Genomic DNA, 20,617 nt, shown 5'->3' with positions numbered 1-20,617 from the left:
ACATCAAACCACTGACCCCGTGATCGAGTGACGGCCCACTGTGCCTCTGAGACCATGCTGACAGGCTGTTTCAGAATGACACACGGGCAGTTCCACATACAGTCCCATCTGTATTGTATTTTTATGATGTTATATGATAAAAAATGTAATAAACTGTGTGATTAATAAAAAGCTACATCTTTTGGGAAACATGACATAAAACAACTAGAGTCATATCACAAGTTATTGTTGGAGTATTCCCAAATAGTAAATCAGAAACTATAAAATGTTTTAAGGTCACTGTACAGCCCCTGGACTCTCTGACGGGATAATAAAGACCAGGTTTATATGCTCCCTCTGATACCTCTCTATAGCTTTACACGATTTACAGCTCGGAGAAATTTTAATTTATCTCAGGCTGGGGTCTCTCTGAACCCTCATTTCAACTCAACAAGCCCACTGTCTTCTGACTGGACAACTCTCCAGAAGCCTCCTCCACTGTTGCCATGCTACAAAGTCATGGCCATTGATTAAAGTGGTGTTTCACCATTTGAAATAACAAATAATAAAATACAACGGCACGTTTCGGACCGGAATCTGACACGAGAGTTTGGGGGGGGGGAAAGAAGGATATCCTTAGCCATGAAAAACAAAGCAGGACATCAAGATAACATAAAGGGCAAGACGTATGCATACATTTGGGGGTGTGGCTTATGTTTATTATGCTCTTTCAAGGAGATTCATTAATCAGTGACAAACTCAGCAGTTTGCAGTTTCCTCCTGGGATTTCACCAACACATGTTAATCTCATAATTTGAAACTTTTCCCATGTTTAGTATTGACATCCACATTTAAACCTCATATTTGTCCTAATATGAAAAAGCGCCACACACCACAAAGGAAAGGAACAACCGCTTGGCCTCCAGTTTAACTGTTCTCAGCTTTGTCAAGAACTGTTCATGAAAACATCTCCACACTCTTCACCTGCCATGACAGAACTACATTCAGAGTAATCCACGGATGTCCTCTGGGGGAAAATATTTTTATATAAATCAAGCAGCAACCTCTGATATTGAAGATTGAAGCCAATGTGGAAGAGCAAAATACTGCAGTTCTTTGAGTGTCCACTTGAGGCTGGCTCCAAAAGCTAAAGTATCTCCATCATGGCCCCATGCAGAGACTGTATAAATAATGAATGTTGTATCCGTGATGTCACCCATCAGTTTCTGAAGCGCTGTTTTGAAGACAGTTGTCAGCGGGAGCCATATTGGAAATGCTGAACTCAACCTAACTGCTGTCGAGCTAGTGTGAGGTAAAGAGGTGGGCTTTGGGCCTCCTAGCCAACACAGTGTTCCTGCCTGTCAATCAAGTCAGCTGTGACTCTCATGATGGAAAACTCGTAATCTTCTAAACTGGAGCCTTATGAAAAAATCGTCCTCCGTACAGTGTGTCAAAACGTGTTTATTTCTGCTGTAAAGATCGGCTTTGTTGAATTGGTGTGTACATGGTTTCCAGTACTTCTGGAGCCAGCCTGAAGTGGCCACTCGAAAAACTGCAGTTTTTAACATTTCCGCATTGGCTTCAATTCTCAGGGCCTGAGGTTGCCGCTTGGCCCCATGTTAAGCTTCCTATTTGTATTGCAAAATCAAGTATGTGTTCAGTCTGCTTAAACAAATGTGTGTATGTAGCTCATGCATTTATGTGTGTCTGAATAAAAAAAAGAAAGCATGCCTCCAGTTAATTTAATGTGTAGTATTCCAACATTTGCATAATTGGGGGCGTGGTGTATTTGACTGACAAGTGGAGGTGTAGTTGTTTGCTAGGAAGCTAAAAGCCTTCCTGAGCTCCACCTCACTGCTTGTTTGTGGGTTGAGTTAGTTAGGTTGAGTCAGCATTTCTATAGCGTCTAACGATGGGACCCTTCATGAACTAATTGGTGATGTCACTGAGACCACGCCCATCTTTTAGACAGTCTGATATTAATATGTGTATCTCTGTTTTGATTACTCAACTAACAGAGTCTTAGAGTCTATAAGTGATAGTTATTAGAGAAAGAGTTAACGTCTGAGTGGCTTTGTGTGAGTAATGTTTCCATTAGCTGGATATATGAGTAAGTAAGTGTGTTACAGTAAAACTCTGGGAGTGTTTAAATAAGTCAATAAGTGAGTGTGTGTTTGTGTGTGTTAGCTAATTAAAAAAGTCAGTAAATATATATGAATGAGTAAAACTCAGAGGCAGAGAGTGTAATTTATATAAAAGAACTTAAAGAGGTGTTTGAAGTGAGTGAATGCTGAGTGTGTGTTTCATGAGTCAGTAAAGAGTGACTCAGAGTGTGTGGAAACAGAGAAGCCAATCTAAAGCTCTTCAGTTCCTCTTTTCACCAACACACAACACATTCAAAGACTCAGAGAAACACACAACACATTCAAAGACTCAGAGAAACACATAGCGCATTCAAAGACTCAGAGAAACACACAACTCATCCAAAGACTCAGAGAAACACACAACGCATTCAAAGACTCAGAGAAACACACAACTCATCCAAAGACTCCATCCAAAGAGAGCATTGTGTTTAGAGAGGAGGCAGGGCTCCACCTGTCGCTCTCCATGGTGCTGAAAGGACAGAGGCTGGTTCACCTGCCTTTAGAGGTCTGCAAAATCTTCCTCTGTAGCTTTCTGATCTGATGAATGATTTCTTCTTCTTCTTTTTTATGACTCTGCTAGTAACCACAATTATTGTTACAAAGTCTTAAAAAATAATTTATGTACTGATCACCAATAAATCCAACTTATGACAGATGCACTGGGAAAAGAAAGCATATCTCTCCAGTGTTAGCTTCTCTATACTGGCTCCCCATAACATAGAATTTAAAATCCTTCTTCTGACCTACAAAACTCTAAATGGTCAGACACCTTCGTATCTTAAAGAGCTCATAGTGCCATATTACCCCTCTAGAACACTAGTCTCTAAAAGTAGTATGGGAGGTAGAGCCTTCAGTTATCAGGCACCTCTCCTCGGAATCCTCTACCAGTTAGGGTATGGGAGGCAGACACCCTCTCTACTTTTAAGAGTAGGCTTCAAACTTTCCTTTTTGATAAAGCTTATAGTTAGAGCTGGCTCAGGCTTGGACCAGCTCTTAGTTATGCTGCTATAGGCTGAGACTGCTGGGGGAACTGGCGCACTGACACACTGGGATCCTATCTCATTTTGCCTTTTGTTTTCACTAAGCAGCAGAGCTGACCTTTGCACGCACTATTTTTATGATTTGACCAGGTTCTCTCTGTGATCTGACCCGCTCATGTCTCCTTTGTATTAATCACACCAGCATCTGCTATTTACATATAATAGACTGGAGAGTGACCTAATGGACCAATCAAATCAAGTACTCAGTGAAGTTCATATTAAATCAGATTAGTAACAGCTTGTCAGTGTAAATAAAGTTGGTTACAGCTGCTGTTTAGAGAATATAACAGAAATAAATCATCAACAGAGAAGGTTTTAAAACTAGACGGCAACAAAAATAATAGAATGATCAAAATGTTGCCAAAGTATTTTTTATAAGACTATTCATCCATTAAAGACAAACTGGTTCCTGATTGATGGTGTGCACGCAGTCCAAAGTTCTCTCTGTGCAGGAAGCAGAGGGTTTGTGTGTTTTTAGGCTGCTGCTCTCAGACAGACAGCTGACTGACGAAGGACTGACATGCTCCTGAAAATCCTGTCGCTGTAGATTGGCCATTACTGTACACATACACTCACTTATTTACACTCTCCTCCTCCTCCCATTCAGCCTGTGAGAAACCTCTCTAATGGGCACAGCGACTGGATTCAATACGTGATGGAGAGAGAGGAGGCCAGCAGGTCCACACCATGAAAACCATTGTGTTCAAAAAGAATCAATCAGTGCTTTCCAGTGTAATTCGATTCATTCACAAAGGACCGGGAAGCAATTTTAAAATGGAAATGCCACTTGACTTCAAGTGGAGGAGAAAGAGAGGAGGAGGAGGAGAGGGGGAGGATTGAACCTATTCATTTGAGGCTGCTGTGTGTTAAGGTATCTCTCTTTCAGCGTGGTGTGCTGACACACACTCCTCTTTGAACCGATCCAAGCCAGGCACCAGCAGCCATGTCTGTGTGAGTGTGTGTGTGTGTGTGTGTGTGTGGGTGTGTGTGTGTGTGTGTGTGTGTGTGTGTGTGTGTGTGTGTGTGTGTGTGTGTGTGTATGTGTGTGTGTATGTGTGTGTGTGTTTGTGTGTGTGTGTGTGTGTTTGCACCTACAGGATATCTCTAGAAAGCTAATTGCAGATGTACTCCTCTGCTTAAAGGATTTTTTTACTCACATTTCTCCACGTGGGTTTTCCTCTTCAGGCTGCGTTCACAAAAAAACAAATGTGTGTGTGTGTGTGTGTGTGTGTGTGTGTGTGTGTGTGTGTGTGTGTGTGTGTGTTTGTGTGTGTGTGTGTGTGTGTGTGTGTGTGTGTGTGAGAATGGAAACCACTCTTTTCTCATAATTACCATTATCTCCACTACTCTAACAGTGTGAGCCTCATCAATGAGTCTGTCTGTGGGAGTTATATTGGGTTGCCTCCTAAATCAAATCTTCAGATTTGTGCCAAACAGTTTGCTTCTGCTGCGTTAGCCGAACTGAATCGATTATATGTGAGGCAAATAAAATGTCAATAGCAGAGTCTAGACGTGTTAATCTTTCACAGAAGCTGTCATGTCTGGGTATAAATAATACATATAATTTCAAAACTGCTGAAATATTCACGATTGACATTCAATAGAGTTGCAGAGGCTGCATATCACAGAAGATGTTTTCAGCTCATGTGATTTTGCTGTTCTGGCCACCATCAACAGAGAGTTAGTTCACACTGCTACAAGGCTGTACCGTTGACAGCTCTTCATTAAGGGGCCTGTCAATCAAAGGTGGCCCTGCCCCAAAGTGTCCGCTGCTTTATTTTACTCTGAAGGAACCATAGTTTACAAATAAATGTCATGCTATATTGGAGGAGCCTTAAAACAACTGATTGAGACCTTAAACTCATTACAAATGTGTACTGTGTCATAAATCAGGTGAGGAGCAGACCTCAGTACACTTCAGACTTCTTCCTGCAAACTGTGGAGTCTCACCCCTACCGCAAGAAAGACACTTCTGCATCCGGATTTCCTTTGAAGCAGTTACATCTCTTAACTTCCTTCGTACATTCACAAGTCTTTCTCACATTACAAGTTTAAGTCCTGAAATCCATGCCCCTGTAACGTCCTGCCTTCAGTATGAATGTTTTAAAGGCCTGAAGATGGGACAAGGTAATTCCCCAGCTGTGCCGGTATCAGATGTGACTACAGAGGTGTTACAGAGTCGAGACGGGGTCGGTGTGAGCCCGAGGAGCAGAGCTGTGTGTGTATGTGTGTGTGTGTGTGAAGCTTCCACTGTGTGTTTACTTTTCCTACTTCCTAAACATCCTTACGCAATATGAATGCCAATATTACCACAGCATTGCAGCATCACTATGGACGCACAACATCGTGATGATGGCAGCACTTCGTTACGGACTGAACTTATTGCAGCTTTTGAGGTAATATGACAAGGTTAATATATAAACAGACACAGACACAGAACACTGTGACACCAACATGACCACAGCATCCTCCTAGGGTTTAATAAAGGTAAGAGGACGAGTATAAAGTTAGCAAAGATGATTCAGAGAGTTTATCTCAGAAGACTCATTTTAACTAAAACTGTCAAAGCAGCATGTTATCTGTAAATTGATCTTCCTCATTTAAATCTGCACACAAGCTTTCAGTTATTATAAGTCTTCAGCTGGGTATAAAACTTGATGTTGACATGTTTTTGTCACACTGGACAACATTCCTCCAGAGCCACAAAACACACTCTGCAAACAAGCAGGACGAAGAAAGACCAGATCCAAAGTAACACCAACTTAAAAATGAAAGGATGTGTATTCGTCCATCCATCCATTCCATCCATTATCTTGACCGCTTATCCCGTTAGGGGTCACGGGGGGCTGGAGCCTATCCCAGCTGGCTTCGGGCGGAAGGCAGGGTACACCCCGGACAGGTCGCCAACCTATCACAGGGCGGATATGTATTCAGTGATTGATAAACCTTAGTATCTACATGTTTTTAAAGGTCACTGTAGATATATTTTAGTTTGAACATTTGCCAAAGTGAAAGCATCATGGAGATTTCACAGGACATGAAAGAAGAATCTATCCTTTAAAGAGTTCGCTGCATGGTTAAAAAATACAATTAAAGAACGATCCAAGGCACCCTGAAGAACACATGTAAGATTAAAAAGCCTATCAAATAAAGGTAAACACCCCAAAAGGTGCACCGTTGGCCTGGCAGTCTATGCACGCCCCATGTACTGAGGCTGCAGTCCTTGTCTCAGTGGTTGCAGGTTTGACTCTCAACCATTTGCTGCATTTTTTTCCCCCACCCTCCACTCTCCACACATGGAGAGAGACTCCTGTCTTTCTCCAGCCTTCCTACCAAATAAAGGCAAAAATGCCATGGTATTTGAATCCAGCACAAATCTGACATTGTGCCTGGAAATGCTTTTTGAAGAATAGTTTGCATGTTTATTTTTGAGGTTATTTTGTACGCATGTAATTCCCACTTCACAGGACGAATTAATCCCAGTCAGCAAAAAGTATCCAAAGAGTACCTGTAGTCTCCAGACAATTCATAAAAAGCTATGAAACTGAGATAGAGTGATATCAGGGAAATAAAGGGTTCACAGGTACAAACTAAGATACAATCTTTGTCATGTTAAGAAGAACTCATGGAGGAAAACATGAACCACACAGAGGATCATATTGTCCATTCAGCACTCCAACACTAACGCATGAAAGCTCCCTGGCTTCGACGGCCGTCACAGCGACCTCACTCCACATACATTCATCTCTATGCCAACACCCAGTGCCAGCCAAGCCTCTCCTGCAGCACACCCCCTCGCCCCAGGCACACACACACACACACACACACGCACACACGCACACACACACACACACACACGCACACACGCATGCACGCACGCACACACGCATGCATGCACGCACACACGCACACACACACACACACACACACCCCAGTGGCGAGTGGTCCACTGTCCGGGATCAAGCCAAGGTCAGCTGTGTGATTAGCGCTTAGCGCCGGAGGCTAGCACTGGCAGGCAGTTTCCCCTTAATGAAGCCATCACTGCATGGAGAGAGTGAGAGAAATACTGCCAGTCGGCCCAACTGGACCCGTCTGATTTACAGCTGCAGCAGTCTACACATCAGCCGCGCTGAGAGAATATATGGAGACGTGGGGTAGAAGAATAGTTAAAACGTCAGTGAGTGACGGGCTGATGATTTACAGCCAGCTTCATGTGCACTGGCATTTGGCAAGTGACACATCTTTTGACAATTTCTCACTCTAAGTGTATAAATTTCAGTTTTTATTTCGATTCTGCACAATGACTCGGAGGTAAACAATACAAACTGGCAGGAAAAAAATGAAAATAAAATAAGTTCATTAAAGTTTGAGGGCGGTGTCAGCTCAGGAGCCCAGCATCACTTCACTCCTGGCTGCCTGCATGTGAGCAAGCCTCAGCAAGAAAGTCCGGCCTCATGTCTGTGTGATCCATCCATTCCCTCAAAAAAAACACCAATCTAGACGCTCCCCTCTTTACACTACAACATCTGACTTCTACAGCACATCAATATCCTAAAGGACTGCATCCCGGGTTAGACTTGAGAGGTACCTATCATCACATTTTGAAGCTTTCCCCTGACCAAAGAAGTAAGAACAGTCAACAGCTGTAGATCCAATCGAGGAGGACAGGAAGTAGACTTATACGGTTGGTAGTAAATGCGATGCAAATTTACAAAGGATGAAACATGTTTACAAAGTTGGAGAAAAATTTAGGTTCAAGAAAACAAATGTGCTAAATCAGAAACACTTTTACACGCTGTGAGACAATTTTACAAGAATCAGAACATTTTTATCAGTCCCGAAGCAAATTTACAAACGGCAGATTTTGACAGAAAAGGAATGTACCAATGATTTTCAAAATAAAACAAGTAATTGACATTAAACCATCCTTTTTAACTAAAATATTTTGATTCACACTGATAAGAGAACACCTCAAAATGTGTTCCTGGCAATCACAGCAAAATAAAAAACATTGGAAATGTATCTGTCTTTTATTTTGAGATTCCAAATCAGGCATAGCTGTAATTGGCAATCAATAATCTTAAGGTGTTCTCTTATCAGTCTGAATCAACATATTTTAGTGGAAACAGGGTTGTTAATGTCCAATATATATATACATTCCCTGTTGTTGCATATTTTCATATTACTGACATCTTTTATTTTGAAAATTGTTGGTACATTCCTTTTCTTGTAGAATCTGCTGTTTGTAAATTTGTTTCTGGAGCAGTAAAAATGTTGCATCTCTTTGAAAGTGTTACTGATTTAGTAAATGTGTCTTCTTAAATGTAATTTTTTTTCTCCTTGGTAAAAGGGTTTCATGTCATTTCGTTTTAGAAAATGTTAAAATCCTCTGTAAATTTGCATTGCACTTCCCAGCCCCTGTATATATCTGTCACTAAAATTAAAGGTACAATCTTGTGCATGCTGACATGACCTGTACACAGCACAGGAACCACTGACAGTCACTGTAGTGATATTCAGCAGATGATTCAGTTCTTCTTATATTCGAATGAATGTCATCAAAAACCCGTAACATCTTCTCTTTGTGAGAGAACAAACATTGATCAGGTTTAATAGGACTTTCACAGCACAATGCCTTCCCTGTTACTGATCTCACCACAAGTCACTGCTGGCTGCAGCCCTGTGTGTGTGCGTGAGCCAGGAACACTGTAATCCTGGTATTAAACCATTATTTATGAATGATTACACAGTTGTATTAGGCAGCAGGCTATAGGATCTGCTCCCTAAGGCATTGCATGTATGAGTCCTTGTGCATGGAGAAGATTCAACTTAAACCCCTGGTGTATACAAGATATGGCATTGCAAATATGTGTGCTGTAATATATACAGTATATACAGTGTATGAATTGCAGAGCAGGAAAACGCTGAGGGGGTGGAGGGAGAAATTGGCACAACTAGTCACTACAGCGTGGAGAGGAAGGGACAAAACAGCGAGGGAGTGTGACGGTTTCTGGTATATGCAGGGAGATGTTGGCTCAAGCAAAGCAGGCTGTGTGGGTTTCAAACACGTATGGAAATTATGACACAAAGAAAAGAGAGAGGGACTGAGAAGCAACTTTACTTTCATCAAATATGAAAACATGTTCTCCCAGCATTAGAACTTACTAAAGATGATAGATGTTTGTGGGCTTTGTACGGGGGACATGTGCATCTGAAATTCAATTAAAAGGGGATGGAACAATACATTTGAGATACAGTTATTTCAGATATATATTACTGATGTAGCTGAGCCTCCATTTGTGAATATGAAGGAAGTGAACAGAAGATCCAGACTGTTCGGATGATGTCATTGAGGGACAAACGCTGAAGCTCTGAGTAATTAACCAAATGCTACGACTCTCGGAGAGCAGCCATGTTCTGATTCATTGCTGGAAGCTCGGCTGCGTTCACATAAAACACAATTTTGCAACCTGTAGGGCAGAAACAGACATGTACAGATTGGTAATTTCCTGATTCATGACTGTTCTTCAGTTGGATATTTCTTAATAGAAAACCTTTGAATTATAAGGAGGCTTAAAGTTCTGCATAATTATGGGTTAAGCCTGCATCTACAAATATGGGTTGCGAGCTTGTTCAGTGTTTCTATTAGGCTGTTTTTCTCAGGCCAGCAACCACTAGTGTATGAGGCAAAGTTTACTGATTATTCATTTAGTTAGTTGATTTATTTAACGTTAGTGTTAATTGAGAAATTGTAATTGTAAAGCATGGGAAAACTGTTATTGGATTTGGTTGTTTTGTGGGCAATTTTAGTTCCTTGTTTTTACATAAGGGGTTTCAAGTTACTGTCTCTCTAATATAAAGTTGTGTGTGGCACACATAGACTGTATAAATAATGGACTTAGTATCCGTGATGTCACCCATCTGTTCCTGAGCACTGTTTTGAAGCCAATAGTTGGCGCGAGCCATGTTGGTAATGCTGAACTCAACCTAACTTAGTGTGAGGGGTTTGAGCCTCTTAGATCGTGGAGCTGGAGGTGATTTGAATCAAGTTGTGTCTGTTTGGAGGAGTCTTTGGTCTACAGAGCTAATGTGTGATCCTCGTGGGTCATAGGTGTTTTGCAGCGACGGGCTCTCTGGCAGCTAGCTTAGTGGATGTGTTGTTGGATCGGGTGCTTCATGAGATTAGAATTACTCTTTTTAGTGTTGAATAAAGTTTAATTTATCTACATAGTCTAAAACTCACCACTATGTTCTTGACGTTTACCTCGAGGAGGGAAAAATAACGAAGGTATGTCACGGACTTAGAGCTCATATTCTGTCTACTAAGATGCTGCTGTGTCCATAGGCGTACCCTAAACTGCAAAGTCGGATGATTATCTTATGTCGTTGTCAAAGAGTTGACGTACATTAAGGAAGTTTACGGCGTAACTAGACACACCACAAGTTAGCACAAATATTGGTGGAGTTACAAAAATTCATTGTTCAGTAACACACTTCTCTGAACACCAGCAACCTTCACAAATCAAATATACCATTGTGAGAAACACTGATGTCTCCAGCTCCACCTTCTTCATCATATTTGGTCCCTTTATGCTCCAAAACTTAAAAATGACTCAGACTGAAATGTGAAGTGAAGGTCTGAACAGTAATCTACGGAACAAATACAGTAGTTGTTGTAACTGCAACACAAACAGTAGTCATCCTTTTACCTTATCTCTTGTATTGACCGTCATTGCCGTCCCTTTATCATTATAAGTGCTGATAAACACAGCAGGAGCACAGGTGAACCCATCCAAAAGAGACACTCATTCATGACAAACAGATGCAATAAGGCATAATACCACACCATGAGTATTAAAGTATGTGATAAATTATGACTTTTCATATTCTCCAACTCACGAGAAGACAGAGTCTACTTTATGTTCACGGTTTATCCTGAATGTAATCATATGTCGACACCTCTGAAGGGATCAGAGGTTATTTGTGGCCTTTGCATGTATTTCACTCTGACCTCTGAGCACATCTGGTCTGCTCTGCTGTTCTCTTTGCTGATATGGAGACAAGGAGATGATTGCTCTCATAATTCTCTGTAATGAAACAGCGCCACAGTCATACTGGCACTTTGCGCACGCACGCACGCACACGCACGCACGCACGCACGCACACACACACATACATCACCACTGATTCACATGAAACACACAGCTGATACTGGAGGTGGTGGAGGGAAAGTGTGTGGAAAAATGGTTTCATAAGGAAGACCAGGGGGTGAATATATCTATTGAAATGGAAACCAATGAGATAATGAATAAGAGTAGATCATGTTGGAGCAGGCAGCCCCGTCTCTGGTCCTTTAATGCAGCTTATACAGCCGGTGGGGAGACGAAAAGACCGGACCAAAGATGGCTTAAATCACACACTCACACACACCCGAGGGTGTGAGAGTGAGAGAAAGGCCAGGGCCGAGTCGGAGGAATTAATTGAGGTAGTTTGTTTCACAGCGGGGAGTCTATTAAATGCCATGTCACCACTGGGCCATGGGGAGTAACACACTAACACTGCAAGGGAGGGAGGGAGGGAGGAAGGGAGGGTTGTAGTGAAGTCAGATGCCAGTACGAGCCATTCCTCTAAAATCAGCACTCACATCTCACCTCATTCATCTCCCACTCCATCTCTCTCTCCCCTCCTGCTCCTTTCCTTTTCCCTCTCCTCCCTCGCTTGCTGCCCAGCGGTATTTTCACCGTGTTTTCCTCCCTGCCACTACCTTTTACTCTCACCGCCTTTCTCCTTTTTACTCCTTTCCTTATCCTTTATGTATTGCATGCCTCCATCTCCTACCCTTTCTAGTGTTGTACCCTTTGTTCTCACGTTTCCCTGTTTCCTTCTTGCCAAATTGTAGAATTACTCATGCCTTTCTTCTTCCTTTTTTTCACTCACTTCATCTCCATCTTGCATCTTCTTGACTTGTGTGTGTCACACAAACAGAAAAACCCCTTGCTCGCTGGCGTTAATTTGACATTACTCTCTAGCGAAAACAAACAGATGAAGAGTCATGCAACACCCATGACCGCATGTTTAAACAGTGAGCCAATGTTCTGGCTACTTCGATCCCAAACTTTTCCTGTAATCTTTGGCAAATCTATCCATCTGCCCTGCTCACCATCTCATGATTGAAGTACATAACTCATGTCCTTATTTGGGCAAAACTCGCACTCTTAACATTCTTCTGAAGTGGCGTGTTAGAACCAGGCTGTAAACATGTTTATTTCTGCTGCAAAGATCATGGGTGTGTATGTGGTTTCCTGTGTTTCTGCAGACGATCAATGCACTGCAGTTTTTAACACTTCCTCATGGGCTTCATATTTTGAGACCGGAGGTTGCCGCTTGGTAAAGAGATGTCGTCTGCAGGACTGTATGTACTCCTGCGTGTTAGATTTGAAGGAAGTGACCAAAGATCGATGTGGTCTTATTTGTTGGAGAACTAAATGAACAAAATGTATTTTTTCTGTTTGTTGAAACACTCGGACATAGATGAACCACCCCTTGGGTCTTTAGTCTGGAGATGCCCCTTGGAAACACTACACGTACAGTATCTTCACCCACAGCCGAGTGTTATCCTGCAGACCTAACACTGCATGGTTTATGTTGACTCGGTAGATGAGTGGGAGGGAAACCTGGACGCACGCCCAGCACCTGTCTGGAGACTTACCCACAATCCTGCTCTCTCTCCCTCTTTGGAAATATTGACTGGCAAACACTCTGCCCAATCAAATTAATTTTCTGCAAGACATGCCAAAGGTGACGCCAGAGAAAATGGAGGTTACACTGGGTGGGGATGAAGGGATGGAGGGGGGGGGGGGGGCATGGGGGTTAGTAAGGATGGAGACTGTATGAGGAACTCCCAGCTTCATGGGACAGAAAACAGAGAGATCTAGAAGGACGGATAGAGAGATGGATGGTCTAAGTCAGGAAGAAGGGATAAAAAAGATCAAGGGTGTAAAATGTTCTCCTCCATTTTACCCTCTTTGGGCAGCAAAATGGATCCTATAATCCCAAATGTCACAGTGTTAAAAAGGTAATCTGATGGAGTGAACGAGGGATGAAGTAAAACATAGGTCGGTGAGTTATTACGAGTCAGATTCCAGCTGTGAGTCAGGCAAGCTCAGAGCACAACATATGAAGGTAAACCTTGGTTTCATATCGCTTACATACCAATAAAACTAGAAGACAGGTTCGATTTAAGTGTGTGCATATAGGCAGTTATGCGAATGATCCTCAGGGTGTGTGTCTCTCTCTGTGTGTGTGTCAGTGAGTGAGTGTTTCGGTATTTGTCTATAGTGAATCAAGACGAAGGCTACAGCAGCAGCTCATCAAAATTTCATACTCAACAAGTCAGGGAGAAGAAAAAAAGCTGCTCTGAAACCCGTGTTACTCACAGCTACGCTAGTGATGGACATGTTTGGAGTATAGACGTGCAGGTTTTTTTCAATACGTGTGTGTGTGTGTGTATGTAACACAAGACATGGACGTGCTAAATTGTTGAATTCCACACAGAAACTGGACTAACTCATTTATGTTTCATATTTCTCTCCAACAACAAGCAGGAACAGGATGTTGAAGCTTCGAAATCAGCAAATGAAGGATTATACAGGACAGAAACACTCCCGGTGCAATGTTAAGTAATGAAAGAATGATAGCTTTACACATATCTATTAAGAGCTACTTCTTCACCAGAAGGAACATTCACTTTCAGTATTAAAATCAACCTCAGAGGATGTTGATGTCAGTGACTGCATGTTTGAACAGGTGTGGAAACAGACTGCTGTACTTCAGGCTGAAGGTAGAAGAGATTTGTCGAGCACAGGTTGTCATGTCCTGTAGAACAATGTGTTCAAACTCACCGGGATTGAGCTGTGATTATGAAAGGAACATCCGTCCATCTTAAGAAGATTTTAAACAGCGACTGAGACAATAATTTAAGCCACTACGCTCCTAGACGATGGAACAACCTGCCGGAGGATCTGTGAGGAGCTTGAGATATTGAGACTTTTAAATGTAAACTAAAACTGTATTAATTCAGTCTGGCTCTTATGTAGGGTTTAATAATTGTATTACATTAATGTTTGATATTTTTTTGAATTTTTTTGAATTATTTTATCAGATCTGTTTTTTATTATTTATCATTCAATTGTGTTGATATTTTTAGCCTTTATTTTATCTTCAGCTCTTATCCTTACCCTTTTTTTTAAACTGTTTATTTAGATATTTCACAGCTTGACACAGTTTCTACCTTACTTACCATCTATATAATGAAAAGGAAAAAATATGTATATTTTAATTTTTTTTTATTATTATTATTACTTGTTATTTTATATTTTGCATAATTTATATATTTAATTTTTATATAAATGTTTATTTTATTTTTTATTTCCTATGTATTTATTTTAACTATTTATATTCTTAATCTTAATTTGAAGCTTTAATTTATTTTAATTACACATATTTTATTGTTGTTGGTGTGCATTAGTCTCTATTTTAAAATCCCTTTTTGTTTTTTGATATTTGTTGCCATTATTTTATTTCTGCTTCTTTCTTGTTTTCATTTCATTCAAAGCTCCATTGACTGATTGATTGATTGATTGAATATTTAATCTAATAAGTAATATTTTGCAACCAATGGAGTCGCCCCCTGCTGATCATTTAGAAAATAAAGATTAGAGGAGCTTCAGCATTGGAATTACTTCAAAACCATAAAGCTAAAACCAACCTATGCATTCTCCAGAACGAGTTGCATCTATTCTTCATCACTGCCAACACATGTGACCCAAACAACCTTTATACACACCCTCAGGACTTTATTTCTTAGATTGATAGACTGATGGAAAGGATAAATACGCCCTGCTCATATATTTAATGCAAAGCTGCTCTAGCCAAATACGACCCTGTCTTAGGTTTGAATATATCAGAACATGTGAGCCCCCTGTGGCTCGTATTAAAGGTGGGGACTCACTCGAATGACTGATAACAAGATTTAAGAATTGTTTCCAGTTCAATTCCAGGTAAAGTCAAACGTGATCCTTTCAAACACGGTGCTGAGACCATCAAACGCACCCACAGCTTCTTCCTCTACCTTTAAGGGCCCTCCACCCAGCATCAGCTCCTTTGGGGTCTGAATGCGTATATGAGGGTATGGAAGTGTGTGCAAATGCATGTGTGTGTATTCAGTTGTAAACTCAGAGCAGTGACAGTCAGTCGGTGCTGGGCAGCCTGGAAGCACCCAGATGCTAGATGAGGTAAATAAAAGCTAGCTGAATGATAGATGCTCCGGATGCTGCCGACTTCCTCCCACTGCTGTCCAACTCAATGTGGACACACACACACACACACACACACACACATACACACACACACGCAGACACACGCACGCACACACAGAAAGGAGGAGTGTGGACATGTGTGCATTGCTGTGGTCATTACTCATGTGCTTCTGCAGCCCTGCACACACACACTGCATTACTTTGGTTCTTTTATTGAAAGAACAAATTATTTCTAAAACTGTGTGTACGTGTGTGTCCATGTCCCCACGTGTGTGTGTGTGTGTCTCTGTGTGTGTGTCTGTGTATGTGTGTGTGCATGCGTTCACAGCGCCATATGCAGGGATCGTTGTACCAAGCCAGTCCATGTAATTGATTTGGACATGTTGAGAAGAGACCATTAAAGTAAATAGAGGTGTGAAAAAATGGAATGGAGGGGAGGCATCTGTTCATCTCTAAACTGCACAGCAATTACACAATTACAGACAACCCCACCCCCCACTTCCATATAATACACCCCTACTCCACTCCACTCCACCCCACTCCAGGTCTGAGCAGACTGGAGCAAAGACTTGAGACAAAAGGGAACAGAGGACCGTCTCATGATGATGATGAAGTCTTGGTGCAGCTGTTACTTTAACCAGTCTCTCCATCCTAAAGCTTCCAGCCTGCATCAACTTTTTTATTCAATTCCAATCTTACATCATGTCCTGACATCGTGTCCTAGCTGGCTGTGAGCAACGCAAAGCAAAGAAAACCAAGTGTGCCATTTTCATATTTTAATACCATATCCAGCCTTTACGTGTGTTAACACACGTCCTGTTGGGAACATAGACTGTATACATAATGGATGTAGTATCCGTGACGTCACCCATCTGTTCCTGAAGCGCTGTTTTGAAGCCAATGGAAATGCTGAACTCAACCTAACGTCTGTCGAGCTAGTGTGAAGTAAAGATGCAGGCTTTGAGCCTCCCAGCCAACAGCTACAGTGTTCCTGCTAGTTTGGTTTGTTTACATGAACTCAAATAAGTATGTATTTCACTGATAGAGAGTGGACAGTGAGCATTCCTCTCACTCAAACCTCGTCCCTCAGTTATTCACCACAACAGTCAGTTTCATCTCTTTTTAAGTGGAAGCTATTTTACACAGGTGAGTATATGATCTAGAACTAGCCTCTGATCCACGAGGTAATCAGAGCAGGAGTATTTGAGTGGCTGTGGGCGGAGAATGCAGGCTCCAGTATTTTCATCCATCTCTGTCAGTTTGTCGAACCCGTTCACTACCAGCTGCTGTGTTTAATGACCAAGAGAGCCAAGATGTCAAATATAACTGAGCGGTTTCTGTACTGTGGGTTAATTATGTTAGACAAAGATCTGTATGTGGTCAGGCACTAACAGGAATTAAAACCAACACAACGGATGATGATGTCATCTTGTATTAAACTGATCCCTGCATCAAAATACATTTCTCCAGACTCATATCTACAGGCAGAGACATTTGTACCACTCATATCCTGATAAAGACGATTATTTGTTTAGTCCATCGTTATGGGAGAGTCAGGAGTTGATTCATCTAGTCAGGACATCTATGACTAAAATGATGAGAGCAGCCTGGGAGCTCTGATAGAGAAAGGAGGAGCAACATCCTGTCCTGCAATCCAGACAACAACAGCAGAGCTGGTGAGAGCATCTCTAAGCTGATGATCTCTACAAAGTCACTGAAACCAGAAGAGGTAGAGATAACAGCAACAATGTTCAAAGCTGAGACATTTGACTCATTTATATTTAAAGGTGAGTCACCGTCAAAGAGAAGCGGGAGACCTGAATGAGAGCAGAAATGTCCACATCAATATTCCTGAAGAAGTCCTGTTCACCTCGTCTAATGTTAACTTCAAATGTGGAAATGTTCAGCATGATGCGAGTTATGAAAAAGAAACAGGCTCATGTTTTTAGTTGAGTGTGGCTTGAAATATTCAGTTGAATGTTCATTCAGTCCCACATGTAGGCTGATAAGAATCTGCTGCCCTCAGGGTGAAAAAGACCATTCTGTTTCACATTGGGGTATAGGTTCTGAAAATTAGAATCCCGACCAGGTGAGACAGAGAGACCCCTCTGTGAATACTTATTGAGTTCAGAGGGTCGTAGCGTCCAACTCATTCAACAGAAAGTCCTTGATGAAGCATGTTTTATTTTCCGTGGTCAGATAACTCACAGTGAATCTGTTCTTATGAACCAGATCAGCTTTCAGATCCTCGATTTTCGATATTGACGTTTATCAGATGTTACCATCCACAGCTCCGCTTCCTCACTTCTCTCCCTGACTCCACCAGAGTGTAATCCCTGACCCCTTTATGGTGGGGATGATATACATCTCAGGTACTGGTCAGGGCATCTATTATGAATGAGAGGCACACACTGCTGCTGCTAGCACTGGTAATGGATGGGCTGGACACACACCTATACACACACACATATACTTAGAGGCTGGAGAGAGCCACACTAAGTCATGTTTGGGGGCTATAGCATAGCTGACAGCTGCTGCATATTCAGCAGCGCCTGTCCGATGTGTTTCTCACTAATGGAAGGAAACTGTAGGGGGTGGGGGGGGGGGGGGGATGCTTTGCCAGGTTTTAAAAAGTCTTTACACTTCTGCTGCTCGCTGCTTACATAATAAATGTTTTTCCTTGAGTGTAGAGAAACCACTTTTTAGAGTTACTACAACCTCTGCACCAACGAAGCCACATGCTGAGTTAAAGCTATCTGTGCTGATATCTGGATGCCAGTGTTCCATTAAAGAAGACACGTAGGTGGAACTACGAGGCCCAATCAACCAGAGCTCAATGGTTGTGTGTATGTTTGTTGATTCTGTGCAACAAAAACTCCCTCACACGTCAAAAATGCTGAAAAATCTGTCCGATCATGAACCCACTGAGGTAAGAGGTGTGTCTGAGTGAGAGCGTGACACCTCCCATCAGTCAGCTCAGCATTCAGACAGCTGGATAAAGAATCATGAATCAATTCTGTGCAGAATATGACACGATGCGAGGATGCACACTCGCACCAACACACTTGAATAGTAGCACAGTATCATGTTGTCCTGGCTGAATCGATTGTTACGGTGAGACGGACAGGGAAGAATAGGAGGAGGTAAAGAGGTTTATTCAAAGAGACGCTGTCTGGAAGGAGAGGAGGTGCAAAAATGGAGAGATACCGGTAAAGTGGAGGATGAAAAAATACACCTCCTCTTTACCCCCCCACCTTTGATCATTCAACCACAAAACGTCTGCATGATCTATTTCCTATGAAGGAAAGAACTTGATTTAATCCTTGAGTGCCTTGTTCCTGCCTCAGCCACTTTGACTCTTGACCCTCTCAACCTCTTCACTGACCCTGCCCAGGTCACGACCTTTGATACAGGGCTGAAAAGGAGAGCGTGTAATTTGGGGGAGGGTCGGGATATCATGAATAGAGACCGAATCAACATTTGGAGCACCATTGGGACCCATTTGATTTAAACACACTTCCTACGCACATTTGGGTTAGACGGGCAGGGGTGTGGAGGACCTTTAAGAACTCACCATAGTCCATCTGGAGTGCTGGTTCAATGGTTGAACAGCATCATAAACCACCTCCCTCCACAACTTTGGGACTGTGATTTGTCTGGGAAGGGCTGTGGTAACTTTCCATACCTACTGCTCCTTTACAGCCACTTTAAAGACGCAAAGGCTTGAAGAGCTTACACGTCTTCATGCTAAATTCTAAAACAACATCATCGGGCTAGCCTAGCTTAGTCCTCAACTAATCCATGCGTGTGATGTCATGAACCTTTTCAATGAGGGCTCCCTCTGAACGTCACTGGAATGTCCACCATCCAGCTTCCCTGCCTCTCCACTACCTTCTACTGTCACCCACCAATCACCTGCCATCAGTTTCCCTCCAAGTGAACTTTAAGAGAACCACCAGCTCACCTGTCACCCTTTGTTTTCGTACTTTTACCTGCTGAATGGGTTCACACAGGCTGTTTAACATTTTGCTATTTGACTTATTTCCAATAACTTCCACTGAATTCTACAGAATTGACCAGAGCTTGATGTTCTTTGTTCAGTCAAGCTCACAAAGAGATTGGACTTGGAGTTTTCCCGCCTGTCAATCAGGTCAAGTCAGCTGTGCCTCTCATAATGGAAAACTTGTAATCTTAATATCTTTGAAACTGGAGCATTATGAAAAAACTCACCCCCGTACAGTGTGTGCAGATAGAGAAATGAGCTATCCAGACTACACTCGTTTTTTGTACCAGGCTGTAAACATGTTTATTTCTGCTGTAAAGATTGTCTCTTTGAATTGGTGTGTATGTGGTTTCCGGTACTTCCGGGGCCAGCTACAAGTGGACACTCGAGGAACTGCATTTTTTAAAAAAGTTATATTTTTGGGCATTTCTGCCTTTAATGGATAGTACAGCGGAAGAGAGACAGGAAATGTGGGGAGTGGAGAGTGGGGGAGGACAAGCAGCAAATAGTAAAGGCTGGAACCGAACCCGGGACATCCGCTACAAGGACCACAGCCTCTGTATATGGGGTGCGCGCCTAGACCACTAGGCCAACGGCGCCCCGGAACTGAAGTTCTTAACACTACCGCATTGGCTTTAATTCTCACGACCGGAGGATGCCACTTGGGTATAAGTCCTAAACCTATAAATAGTTTTATGCAGAGGTGACTCAAAAATCTGCTGATGATACTGGCCTCCAAAGAGGTTAAAGTACAGAGACAATGAAAAGCCAGCTGTGGTTTCTAAAATTGTGAAATGTGTAAAAATGTAAAGGGCTTTAAATCAGAGCTGTGGGTCTTTATTTCAAACAGGTTGGATATTTAGGTCGAAGGAACGCGCCCTTACTGAAAGTTAGTAAGAAATAAAGAAAATATATTCTATATGTTTGCAGGACTTCTGTCATCAGGGGGGTTTTGTGACACAGCTGTGCACTGGTTATGATTCATACCATGCCCACATATGTAGATACATGTAATAAAGTATGGCAGGTTTCATATGTAGCAGTGCATCAAATGGCATGGGAGAGAAAATCTAGCTGAAGAAAGTGAGGCGATGCACACACACACACACAGGGAAAAAAGAAAGAGATCAACAG

The 20,617-nt window shown here is 42.1% G+C and overlaps 1 protein-coding gene across 1 annotated transcript in view; it reads right to left on the bottom strand.

Moving 5' to 3' along the window:
• Window positions 1–20,617, bottom strand: part of rbfox3a (RNA binding fox-1 homolog 3a) — a 626,830-nt gene that overhangs the window by 96,947 nt on the left and 509,266 nt on the right. The gene's annotated exons all lie outside the window — the stretch shown is intronic.

Source organism: Notolabrus celidotus, chromosome 18 (genome assembly GCF_009762535.1).
Source record: "Notolabrus celidotus isolate fNotCel1 chromosome 18, fNotCel1.pri, whole genome shotgun sequence".
Taxonomy (NCBI): domain Eukaryota; kingdom Metazoa; phylum Chordata; class Actinopteri; order Labriformes; family Labridae; genus Notolabrus; species Notolabrus celidotus.
This window is presented reverse-complemented; position numbering and strand designations above follow the sequence as displayed.